The sequence below is a fragment of the Dama dama genome, chromosome 2, assembly GCF_033118175.1.
Source record: "Dama dama isolate Ldn47 chromosome 2, ASM3311817v1, whole genome shotgun sequence".
Classification (NCBI taxonomy): Eukaryota; Metazoa; Chordata; class Mammalia; order Artiodactyla; family Cervidae; genus Dama; species Dama dama.
Genome location: NC_083682.1, coordinates 30133295 through 30147569, shown reverse-complemented (window position 1 = coordinate 30147569; position 14275 = coordinate 30133295).

Genomic DNA, 14275 nt, shown 5'->3' with positions numbered 1-14275 from the left:
TGCTATTTCTATGTAGGAAACTCTGTTTAAGAAATTTAAGAAATCTTTTAGTCAAGGATTTCAGATTCTTCTGATCATGACAGAGGGATTTCTTTTCTCAAGGTGATATGAAAGCACTCGGTACACAACAGAGGGGGTGACTAAAGAATCAAGTTAAGGTTCACTGCACAGGCGGGCGGCAGTAATTTCAGTGCTGCCCTGGAGGGAGAGGGCTGTGGTAGGGAGATGACTTTCTGCTCTTAGACTCTCTCCCTGAATTATATTTCAGGTATGAAAGGTCATCTGGTAGTTTTAGATAGCAAGAAATGCAGAGTAAATAATTTATTTGCTAGAGTGTAATTGTTTTTATTTAAGTTAACTTGAAGATCTTATTATTATATCATTCAGAGGAGAGCTGCTGTGTTGTAAGTAGGCATAATTAAAACCAATTTATCTGAGACATGCATTCAGTTGCTAAATTGTGTCCAAACTCTTTGTGACCCCATGGACTGTAGCCTGCCAGGCTTCTCTGTTCATGGGATTTCCCAGGCAAGAATATTGGAGTGGGTTGTCATTTCCTTCTCCTTATCTGAGACAGATGAAGATATAAATGAACTATGATTTGTTGAATACATTCTATGCATCAGACAGAATATAACATTCTTTATATTTGCTGCCTCACTTAATTTCATTTAACCTGCCCCCAAATCAACTTTGAATTGAAGATATAAGGGAAATTAAGACATCTGTAACACTTGGGAACAGGAACCTGGACAAAGGTAAGTAGAACACAATGGTGGTTAAGTGTAAAAAGTGGCACTTGTATAGTCTGAGGCAAATATTTTAACTTGATCAACTGTAAAATGAGAACAATAATAATAAAACCAACCACCTCTTAAAGCTGTAAAAATTGGGTGAGAGCATGCATTTAAGATCTTAGTTCAGTACCTGACATATAGTGACACAGGCGCATGCCTAACTAATGTTATTGACCACAGTGAGCACTGTGATGAAAGGCACACCCACATATACACCCTCTCTTCTGACAATGTCTGTTGCAGTGGCTTACAACCGTTTCTTTCAGAGGAAACTGTTCTTTACTGCCAAGAACTGCCCAAAGTATCCCATTCCATGGGTTGTTTTTGGCCAATTACAGGTTCATGTTGGGAAACCAAGGCTGGGACTTGATCAACTTGGAAAAAAAAAAAAATCTGCAGAACGATCTCTAAACAATAAAGCTCCTCAAAGGATCCACTGAAGCTTTACTGGTATTTCACAGCATCTTCTTTCTCAATGCTTTCCCTTGAAAAGTGAAAAGCAGTATATTTACCTAATTCACCTCCCAGGATGTCTGGAATATCATATAATGCAATAAAAGTGACCAAACTGTTAGCAGCTACCACAGAAACATAAAACATCATTTTCCCTATTATTACTGTACTAAAGAGAGAGATGTTGACATAAGGTCTAACTTTTTATTAGGATATATCAAGTTGAGTGTGCAACTCTGCTTCAAGACAGTAATTAAAGACCTTGCATGGTTATGCAGCAAAAGCATTGAATACAAATTAACCTACACATTTTTTTCTTTGTTGTTTATGACGGGTCAGGTCTATGACCTTGGATAAGTCAAGTAATACATCTGCGTTTCAATTCTTTGCCACCTACTTCAGAGACAGATTGTATGATAAAGAGATGATGAGATCGTTAATGAGATAACATTTGTTGAGCCCTTTGAGATTCTTAGATGAAAGATGCCCCATGAAGAAAATACATGATCTTCTGTTATAAAGTTGGGGAAATAAAGCATAACGTGGCTTCTCAGCCAAAACACATAATGGTGACAAACAAAATCAAGGTGTTGTTAATCCCCCAGACCTTTGTTCATATTCAGGGAACACAATTCTTGATCTTTTCTAGAAATTTCAAGGGCAATCTTAACTGAGTCCCTATGTAAGTTACAAGTACCCAAGGTCACACTGTAATGATAACAAAGGGTTTCTAGATCATTTTATAATATAAATACAAAGTTGGAGTTAAAATCCCAGAATCTCATGTCAACTATGAAATCCTACATCTAAAAGGTATTAGCTTTAACCTTGAGTTAGATTCCTTGCCCTTTTCTCTTTCTGTTAATTATTTTGTAAGTAACATGGCATTAATAATAGTATATACTTTATAGAGTTGTGAAGATTAAATTAGTAAAGAAATTAAAGCAGTATCTCCCATATGAGAATCACTCATGATAGGTTAGCTTATTTATATAGCCTAGTGTTAATCACTCGTTTGTGTCTGATTCTTTGTGACCACAAGGACTATAGCCCGCCCACTAGGTCCCACTGTCCATGGAATTCTCCAGGCAAGAATAATGAAGTGAGTTGCCATTCCTTTCTCCAGGGATTTGTAGTCTAATGGGATCTCAAACTGAACAAAGGTCAAGCAGCATCTTGGGATAAATAGAAGGATATTTTCAAGAAAGATGAGATGTGAACAATATTGCAATAGTGCCATAATACAGTATTGTGAAACTCAGTAGTATTGGTTTCTCTCAGAAAGAACCTGCCTAAGCGAGTTTGAAAGCTATAGTGAAAAGCGGGACCCGTGATTTGAATTCAAATACACTAATTCAATCAGGTGGCTGAAACAGGGCCATGGCTTAGAACACACACTATTCTACCACCTGGAGCTATCATGTTTCCTGACATCTGGAGCCGTATTTAAGACCTTCATGTATTTAGGGGGATTCACCCTGGAGGCAACTTAAAAATACCACTTGGTTTCTTATAAAACTAGATCTTCCCATTATAGGCAAGATGAGGACTCTTTCTGATATATGTTAGCTATCTCATTCAAAGGAAATACCGAGATTTCACACAGGAAATTGTATTTGAAAACTGTGATGATGCAAATAGGATCTATTCCCTAATTCCTTCAGCAAATTAAATTTTGTTTCTAGAGAAAGTAACACTAGTAAGCCATGACCTTAAGACTTAGCATTACCCTGATTTATTGTAAATCATTCAGTCACATATATATGCATATTAAGATGATATTAACATTGAAATACACTAACAAAAGTAAAGAAATTAAGAAGGCAGTAGGAGCTTATTTCTAAACACTTTTTCTAGGAGCAAAGTATGTGTGTGTACTCTGTGCTCAGTGGCTTCTGTCCTGTCCGACTCTTTGCAATCCCACGGACTGCAGCCTGCCAGGCTCCTCTGTCCATGAGAGTCTCCGAGCAAGACTGCTGGAGTGCGTTGGTCTTTCTTTCTCCAAGGGCGCTTCCTGAGCCTGGCATCGGTCCTGCGTCCCCTGCTCTCCTGTACTGTAGGCGAAGTCTTTACCCCTGAGCCCTAGGAAGCCCCACAAAGTATAATGACACTGCATTAATTCAGTTCTCCTTGGTATATGAAAGAACACAAGATTATAATATATAGACATCCATTAGATGCCTCTGATGATGGGGATATTTAAAATAATCAACTAGTCTTCACCAGGGCTAAGGGGTGAGGTGTTAGGATAGACCCTGATCTCATTTAGATCCTTGGTGACAGTTTTCAATAAACTCTTTATTTCTGATCTCCCTTTAGCAGTCATTTGAATACTGTTTCATTATTCTCTTAAACTTTTGAAGCACACAGATTGTTATTTAGATGAGATACATGTAAGCTACTATAATAAAATGACCACCAAATACAGTGGATTAATGTAAGAAAGGTTTATTTTTCTCTCACATAATTTACAGAAGTGAATAACTCAGGGCTGGTAAGCACCTGTCCTCAGCACATGGATTTCAAGGTTGCTTCAATTATTGTGACCTCCAAAACAGCAGGAAAGATGAAAGAATGAACCTGACCTTGAAATAGAGACTCATCACTTACATTAAATCCTTTGGGGTGTACATAGTCACAAAGCAAAAGATGTTGGAATATGCAGTCTCTAGCTGAGTAATCACGCAACCATTTAAAATTTGACTGTGATCCATTTGCATTAGTACAAGGAAAGAATCGCATCTAATTGGTTGTTACTTGGATATAGGGAAAGTTCAAATTATAGCTAAAGAAAATAATAATGTGGGCATAAAAGTGATGCTAATCCAATGTTTTATACTTCTCTTTCTGTCCCTATTTTTTCCTTTCTTCTAATAATCTTTTGACCAAAGTGATTATTTTTTCATTAACACCTGTTGTACTTGGCTTCTCTAATATCAGTGCTTCTTGGTTTTCATCTGACCTCACTGACCAGCCTGTCTCAGACTCTTTGTTGGTTTCTCCTCATTTCCCCAACCTGTAAAGATTAGCATGTCCCTCCTCTCCAACTTTTTCCTTTTAAAAATTTACACTTAGGCTCCTCTGGTGGCTCAGTGATAGGGAACCCGCCTGCCAACGCAGGGGATATGGGTTCAATCCCTGGTCCAGGAAGATCCCGCATGCATTGGAGCAACTAAGCCTGTGCGCCACAAGTACTGAGTCTGAGTTTTAGAGCCCGTGACCCGCAACTATTGGGCCCACATGACCAACTACTGACGCCCGCGCACCTAGAGCGCATGCTAGGCAATAAGAGAAACCACTGCAGCGAGAAGCCCACACACCACAACTAGAGAAGAGCCCTACTCGTCACGAGAGAAAGCCTGTGTAGAGCAAAGAAGACCCAGCGCAGTCATAGATAAATGAATATAAGTAAATTAATCTTTAAAAATATAAATAAGTTCAGTTGGTCCTTAGGTGATATTAACCTCATAGATAACATAATGCCTCCAAGGTCTACGAGCTGCTAACATTAAACAGACTCTAACTCGGACCACTCCTCTGCACACAAGATATCCTAGTATCTATTTAACATCCTTATTTGAATGTCAAAGAGGCATAACACAATTAAAACACCTAAAACTGAACTTCTGAGGTTTCCGTACTCTAAAACTGCAACTTTTACCCGCTTCCACATCACAGTGCCACGTCATCTCTATCCTTCAGCAGGAAAAAAAAAAATGTTGTCACAATTCTCTCTTCCTCTCACATATGTCCTTACATATTTGCCACTGAACTCTGCCACCTTTTCCTTCCATCCTCAGTTCAACAGGTTTGGATGACCTCATTAAAACCACTTCAATCCAAGTCATTTTCATTTCTCACACTTGCTTATTTTATTCCCTAGTTCTCTTCATGCACTCCTTATTTCCAAATTCAGGCTTAAATTAAAGTAGGGAAAAACACTAGACCATTCAGGTATGACCCAAATCAAATCCCTTATAATTATACAGTGGAACTGACAAATAGATTCAAGGGATTAGATCTGAGAAGCTGCCTGAAGAAGTATGGACGGAGGTTCCTAACACTGTACAAGAAGGAGTGATCAAAAAGATTCCCAAGAAAAAGAAATGCAAGAAAGCCAAATGGTCATCTGAGGAGGCCTTACAAATAGCTGTGGAAAGAAGAGAAGTGAAAGACAAAGGAGAAAAGAAAAGATATATCCATCTGAATGACGAGTTTCAAAGAATAGCAAGGAGAGATAAGAAACCCTTCCTCAGTGATCAATATAAAGAAACAGAGGAAAACAGAAGAATGGGAAAGACTAGAGATCTCTTCAAGGAAATTAGAGATACCAAGGGAACATCTCATGCAATGATGGGCAAAATAAGGACAGAAATGGTATGGACCTAACAAAAGCAGAAGATTTTAAGAAAAGATGGCAAGAATACACAGAGAAACTATACAAAAAAGATCTTCATGACCCAGATACCCCCGATGGTGTGATCACTCACCTGGAGCCAGACATCCTGGAGTGCAATGTCAAGTGGGCCTTAGGAAGCATCACTATGAACAAAGCTAGTGGAGGTGATGGAATTCCAGTTGAGCTATTTCAAATCCTAAAACATGATGCTGTGAAAGTGTTGCATTCAATGTGCCAGCAAATTTGGAAAACTCAGCAGTGGCCACAAGGATTGGAAAAGGTCAGTTTTCATTCCAGTCCCAAAGAAAGGCAATGCCAAAGAAATGTTCAAACTACTGCAAAGTTGTACTCATCTCACATCCTAGCAAAGTAATGTTCAACATTCTTCAAGCTAGGCTTCAATAGTATGTGAACTGAGAACTTCCAAATGGTCAATCTGGATTCAGAAAAGGCAGAGGAAACAGAGATCAAATTGCCAACATCTGTTGGGTCATAGAAAAAGCAAGAGAATTCCAGAAAAACATCTATTTCTGCTTCACTGACTACGCCAAAGCCTGTGTGGATCACTACGAACATTCTTAAAGATATAGGAACACCTGATCACCTTATCTGCCTCCTGAGAAATCTGTATGCAGATCAAGAAACAACAGTTAGAACCAGACATGGAACAACTAACTGGTTCCAAATTGGGAAATGAGTATGCCAATGCTGTATATTGTCACCCTGCTTATTTAACATTTATGCAGAGTACATCATGCGAAATGCTGGGCTGGATGAGGCACAAGCTGGAATCAAGACTGCTGGGAGAAGTATCAATAATCTCAGATACGCAGATGACACCACCCATTTGGTAGAAAGTAAAGAGGTACCAAAGAACCTCTTGATGAAACGGAAAGAGGAGAGTGAAAAAGTTGGCTTAAAACTCAGAACTGAAAAAACTAAGATCATGGCAACTGGTCCCATCACCTCATGGCAATAGATGGGGAAATAGTGGAAACAGTGAGAGACTTTATCTTATTGGTCTCCAAAATCACTGCAGAAGATGACTGCAGCCATGAAATTCAAAGATGCTTGCTACTTGGAAGAAAAGCTATGACATACCTAGACAGCATATTAAAAAGAAGAGACATTACTTTGCTGAGAAAGGTGCATATAGTCAAAGCTATGGTTTTTCCAATAGTCATGTATGGATGTGGGAGATGGACCATAAGGAAGGCTGAGCCCTGAAGAATTGATGCTTTTGAACTGTGGTGTTGGATAAGACTCTTGAGAGTCCCTTAGAATGCAAGGAGATCAAACTAGTCAATCCTAAAAGAAATCAGTTTGGAATATTCATTGGAAGGACTGATGCTGAAGCTGAAGCTCTAATATTTTGACCGCTTGATGCAAAGAGCCAACCTATTGGAAAAGACCCTGATGCTGGGAAAGATTGAAGGCAGTAGGAGAAGGGGATGACAGAGGATGAGATGACTGGATGGCATCACCGACTCTATGGACATGAGTTTGAGCAATCTCCGGGAGTTGGTGATGTACAGGGAAGCCTGGCGTGCTACAGTCCATGGGGTTACAAAGTTGGACACAACTGAGCGATCTAAACTGAATTCTCTTTATAACACCTACAGTCTTTTCTCAACACAGAAGCTAAAGTGATTCTTTTAAAGTTAATTAAGATTACACATTCTGCTGATCAGAACCCTCTGATCAGTTTAAGCCTCACTCAAAACAAGAGTCTGTCGTGTCCAGGGTCTGTCCCCTTGCTGTCTCTATGAACTCATCTTCCAGCAATGCTGACTTCCTAGGTTTTCCTTAAACTTGTCAAATGTGACCCCATTTCTGGTTCTTTGAAACTGTTCTTTTCTCTGCCTGCAATCTATTTTCTCCAGTTAAGCCTACATCTGGATTCCTTACTTCGTGCAGAACTGCGTTGAAATTCCACATTATCAGGGACTCGGGCTAGTTTCTAATTTAATGCCTTAATCCCACACCCATCCTTTTCCGACCTACTTCTTGCCACTGAAAATGGGTGCTAAAAACTGTATTGCTTTTCTTTTTTAATGTGGCTCTTTGTCGAATCCTGACAATAGGAAGCACTGGAATGAGAAAGCCAGAAGAAAGGACTACTTTTTCTTTATTCACATTTTTGTTTTCTCTACAGTGGGAAGTTCAGGAGAGTCTTTTCAGCATTTTCCATGGCGGTGGGTGATTCTTCCAGTTCCTGGGTGACCTCCAGAAATGCTCCTCTTTACTGTGGCAGCAGGCAATGCACTTGAGAGGAAGGCAGACCACCACCTCAGTGGGCTTAATGTCAATCTTGCGGGGTCCTTCCTCAAAGGTTTATTTTTCCTTAGCCCCAGTGGCAGCAGGTGCTCATTGTAGCTCCTCTTGCTACCTTTAGATTTTCTATCTCTATCAGTAATTAAGAATATATACCCAGTTATTAATTCTTTACATTAAATTTACTTTTTTACAAAACTGATGTGATTTGTTTCACTTGACTAGGTCTTTTCTGATACATTTACTCTGATCTATTTTCCTCTGTTATTTATCCACATCTCAGCTATTATGTATTTAGTTTTTGAGTTTCTTGATTATATTCCTAAATTAATATATTAAATTCATAATAGCAAGATCTTTTTTTTTCCCTTTTGATCATGATTTTTACCTCCACTGTCTAGAATAATATCTGGTAGAACAATATTTGCTACTTAAGTAAAATTTATTGAAATAATGAATTTGTGGGAGGAGAGGCAAAATATCCTCTATCGTATAAAGATTTTATAGGATGATAGAACTTCTATGAAGATACCTTAAATGTATAGTCTGGGGTTGGGTTTTGTGTGTGGGTTTTTCTACAAGATGCTATGAAAAACCCAAATGAACTTTTTGGCCAACCTGATATTCATATTAATATTCTCAAACGTATTTGTGTTTTCTAAACATATACAGCTTGCTTCAGTTGTCAGCATAGTTTAGATCACAGTATCTAAAATGAGTTCAGCACTTCATGTTTCTGTTTAACATTTACTATAAATGAATGTTAGGAGGTCATTTTTGCTCATTAAATACCATCTTTATTTTTGTGTTTTTTCAGTTTCTTGGAATTGAAGTATAAATTTCAGTACAATTATAAAAATTATACAAAACTCTTTTTAGGAAAACATGAGTTATTCTACAAATATTTATGAACCCAAATACTAAAAGCTATGTACCAGGTACTGAGGAAACATTTGGGAAATAGGAATAAAAAGGGGATAGAAAAAGAGACGGAGGAGGTGAGAAAATAAGAGAGACCATGGAACTTAAAATCTCAAGTTCATCCAGAAACTGGTTGGATGGTGATGGATGTGGGGCTTGTTCTAGGAAGGACATCCACATGCAGCAGAAATAATGGAGAACACGCCCTGCTGAAGAAATCAGAAAAGATGAGGTTGGCTAAATGACAGAGAATCAGAAACGATCATGGAGAATGATGATCTGTGTGACTTAACAGTAAAAAAGCCAGACTGCAGACAGCTGCATAGGTCTTCTACTATCTCATCCTCATGGAAGCCACTGGAAGATGTTAAATGGAAAATATTAGATCAAATCTGGAAAACTACCAGGATTGCAGTGTGGAGTATAGATTGGTGCATACTTAACCTATTTACAGGAGTCAAATATGGAGCCTGTCTAAATAGGCCAGGCAAAATATCATGGTAGTGTGATATACGGCAGTGATGAGAGGGATTTAGAGATGTAAACAGGTGAAAGAACTATTTAAAATACCAAATACAAGATATAGAAATTGAATGGAAAGGTGGATAAAGGACAGGATTCTCTGACTAGCTTTTTTTCCCACTAGACATAAATGCTCAATCAATATGTTAATGGTTCAGTATTGATGAAAATGATAATGGCTTGAGAGTTGCATGCTCCCTGCCAGCTCTAAAATTCAGTAATTCAATACTTTATACATCAGTAGAACAACAACAACAGGATTACAGAGAAAGAGCAACGAAAAACTAGAAACTATTGCCTCTTCTTTTTTATTTAGTTTGATTATTCTCTACATAGCATCTCTGAAACTGGCTCAAAATTATAATACCAGTTAGTAGGAAACACTGAGAACACGAGAACTGACAGGGCCTTCTGGCGCCTCATTATTTTTTTGGTTTATGTGCTAATAAGTTCACGTAAATTCTGTTTGATACTTTTTATAATAACTCTTGATAATAGTCATAACAACAATACAAACACAGACGATCTCATTTTTAACAAATAAACATCTAAAATCTACTTTGCTATGTACAGTGTCAGAGAAGTTGGAACTGTATCAATGAACAAGACACATCCATGATACTGGAGACTTAGTGGAATAAACAGGTAATACACAAATTGATAAATGTGGGTTTGACACATATTTAGCTTTCTCCTTTACAGGTGATAATAAAAAGTGAAAAACATGACAAGAGGATTGAAAATGCTGAGGGATGGAGAACAAGTTTATATTTATTGATCATCTATAACATCCTAGGTGATCTACTAGGTATTTACTGCTTTTTCTTAACATCCCCCAAAATAAGAGTTAGGTATTTTATATTTCTAGTAAGATCTTTGAGACTCAGAAATGTTAAGAACCTGTCTGACCACTGATAATCTAACAGTGGAGGCTACAGCAAAAAGCAAATGTTCTTAGCACAAAACCTAAAGACACTTCAAAAGAACTTTCAATAGCTACAATTCAATGTTCAATGAATTTTCAGCTCATTTCATTATGTCCTGCAGAGTCAGCACAGAACCTCCAAGAGCACTAATCTCATGACACCAGGCATATAGATATGAGAAAGATGCAAACTTTTTCAGAAGCAAGAGAAAAAGAAGCTTTTGGACAGTAAAAAAAGAAAGAAAGAAAGAAAAAAGTCACGTGCAGCAAAGTGAAAAGAATGTCTTATTTCACCACAAGACTTCAGTATAGCAGCAGGAAAAGGAAGAGAAAAATATTTTCAAAAATGAACTTAAAAAAAAAAACCCAAAACTTAGCAGTAGGTTTTAACTTTCATTTTTCAATCATTTTTCCTGGAAAAATGAACAAATGCTCTGGACCAGCTGTAGGAAGTACATATTTATTAACCAGGTTCTTTTTCTAAAAAAAAAAAAAAAAAAATTCCTACTATACAAATATAGAGCAAAAAATATAACAGATGCGCAAATGTTGTAGTGGTTTTATGAAAGCTAACAGCAAAGCATTAAACATATCTAAACACGCCCACAACTGCTTTGCATTTATATAGCATTCAATGTATTTGAAAATCATATTTTTACCATCAATGAAGTAAGACTTCCCTGCAAATCTTCTCATTTTGCAAAGGAATAATAAAATATCACAAAAAGGAACTAGTATTATTGTATTTTAGATGAGAAGACTTACGGGTTTTATCCAGCTCAACATTCCTATTTTATGGATGAGACAAGAGGGTCCCTGAGTGGACAGCTGATTTGCTGGAGGTCAGTGGAGATTTCAACCAAAAAGCAGTGTCTTTTTATTTCTAATCCTGAGCTTTTGTAGCTACCACTACTTTTATATACATGCATTGCTGATGTTATGTGTCTGTTGAATTACAGACACTCAAAAGCCTGGCAAGTAGGAAGCAGTTAAAAAAAATGTTGAATTAATGAATTTTAATCTTTTCTTTCATGTCTCTAAACATCCTTCCTAAGTGTGCCTATGGCTTCAGAAGGGGTAGGATTATGCTCTCCATCTTTAAATCCTTTGAATACCACCCAAATAGAGTATTCTTACTTGGTTGTTCAGAGTTTCAAAACACAGAGAAGATTTTTGTTGCTGTTGTTGTTAGTCATGACTAAGTGAGAATGAATGAAACTTCAGCCCATGTTAGGTCCATTTGTCCCTTATTAGGTGGAATAAAGGAGGAAACTTTAAGGAAGGTTAAAAATGAAATAGAGATATTTAATTAGGATCTTCTATTTCTTGGGCTCCAAAATAACTGCAGACAGTGACTATAAATATGAAATTAAAAGATGCTTGCTCCTTGGAAGAAAAGCTATGATCAATCTAGACAGCGTATTAAAAAGCAGAGGCATTACTTTGCCAACAAGTTCAGTTCAGTTCAGTTGCTCAGTCATGTCCGACTCTGCGACCCCATGGACTGCAGCACCACAGGCTTCCCTGTCCATCAACAACTCCAGGAGCTTACTCAAACTCAATGTCCATCGAGTCAGTGATGCCATCCAACCATCTCATCCTCTGTCGACCCCTTCTCCTCCCACCTCCAATCTTTCCCAGCATCAGGGTATTTTCAAATGAGTCAGTTCTTCGCATCAGGTGGCCAAAGTACTGGAGTTTCAGCTTTGGCATCAGTCCTTCCACTGAATATTCAGGACTGATTTCCTTTAGAATTGACTTGTCGGATCTCCTTGCAGTTCAAGGGATTCTCAACAGTCTTCTCCAACACCACAGTTCAAAAGTATCAATTGTTCTGTGCTTATCTTTCTTTATATTCCAACTCTCACATCCATACATGACTATTGGAAAAGTAGCTTAGACTAGACAGACCTTTGTTGGCAAAGTAATATCTCTGCTTTTTAATATGCTGTCTAGGTTGGTCATAACTTTTCTTCCAAGGAGCAAGTGTCTTTGAATTTCATGGCTGCAATCACCATCTGCAGTGATTTTGGAGCTCAAGAAAATAAAGTCTCTCACTGTTTCCACTGTTTCCCCATCTATTTTTCCATGAAGTGATGGGACCGTATTCCATGGTTTTAGTTTTCTGAATGTCGAGTTTTAAGCCAACTTTTTCACTCTCGTGTTTGACTTTCATCAAGAAACTCTTTAGTTCTTCGCTTTCTGCCATAAGTATGGTGTCATCTGCATATCTGAGATTATTGATATTTCTCCCCGCAGTCTTGATTTCAGCTTATGCTTCATCCAGCCTGGCATCTCGCATGATGTACTCTGCATATAAGTTAAATAAGCAGGGTGACAAAATACCATGCTCAGTAAATCTTTAATCCAACTCTCTGCTGATGGGCGGGGCTGTGTTCCCTCCATGTTGTTTGACCTGAGGCCAAACTATGGTGGAGATAATGAAGATAATGGTGACCTCCTTCAAAAGGTCCAATGCACACACTGTTGCACTCAGTGCCCCGACCCCGCAGCAGGCCACTGTGGACCCACGCCTCTGCCGGAGACTCCTGGACACTCAAGGGCAAGTCTGGGTCAGTCTGCTGTGGGGTCACTGCTTCTTTCTCCTTGCAGACAAAGGTCCGTATAGTCAAAGCTATGGTTTTTCCAGTAGTCATGTATGGACGTGAGAGGTGAACAATCAAAAAGGCTGAGAGCTGAAGAATTGATGCTTTTGAGCTGTGGTGTTGGAGAGGACTCTTGAGTCCCATGGAATGCAAAGAGATCAAACCAGTCAATCCTAAAGGAAATTAACCCTGAATATTCAATGGAAGGATTGATGCAGAATCTGGAGCTCCAATACTTTGGACAACTGATGCAAAAAGCTGACTCATTGGAGAAGACCCTGATGCTGGGAAAGACTGAAGGCAGGAGAAGAAGGGGATGACAGAGGATGAGATGGTTGGATGGCATCACCTATTCAATGGACATGGGTTTGAGCAAACTCCAGGAAATACTGAAAGACAGGGAAGCCTGGCAAGCTACAGTCTATGGGGTCACAAAGAGTTGGACGCAACTGAACAACAATTTCTGCCTAAATTAGCATTGACTCTTGGATAGTTCCCCTAAATTAAAATCTCACACCACAGAGAAAAGCACAGCTGATGAATCTAATAAATCACCAGACACAGAGAGGACAATTGAGCTTTTATGAATGGTGACTGCAAGATGGCCAGTTATCTCAGATAAGGGAAACGTTAGAGGACACCTTTCTATTTGTGTCTTTTTCTTTATCCGTGTTGCCCTAGGGAGATAATTGTCCAAGTTCCCAGAAAACGAAATCTAAGACAGAAGCTGACATATTATTTACTGCTTTTGTTGGGGAATGCAGAAGAGGTGAGGGAGATGTAGTTGAGACTGGAACCACTGGTTCTTCAGTTCATGGAGATATATATATATATATATATATATTCAGAGTAGCCACATGTATTACAGACTTACTCTATAGCATTTCTCCATGAGCGCTTTTGAAAATTTACACCACTTTTCAGGTGACTTTAAATATAATAAAATATTCACTTCCAAACACGGGAAATAGGTACACTATAAAACTGATATTTTGGAAAAAAAACAAATAAAACTGATATTTTGATATAGCTGCAAGTAGTAACACACTCCTCTGTCTAGCTGACCCAGCAGTTACTACTCACAGTACATCTTATAGAACAAATCTGAATTACAACATGTTTCAGTTCAGTTCAGTCACTCAGTCGTGTCTGATTCTTTAGACCCCATGAACTGTAGCACAACAGGCTTCCCTGTCCATCACCATGTTTGAATGAACCCAAAGTTATTTTCTTTTTATATACAAAAGCTATAAGGATGAAGAGTCTGCAAATTAAACAAAAATGTAAAAAACAAAACAAAATCCACCATGACAAAAAATGAATTTGTATGAGACACTATTTTTAATGTATAGTTGAAAATGCATGCTACAGAATGAGT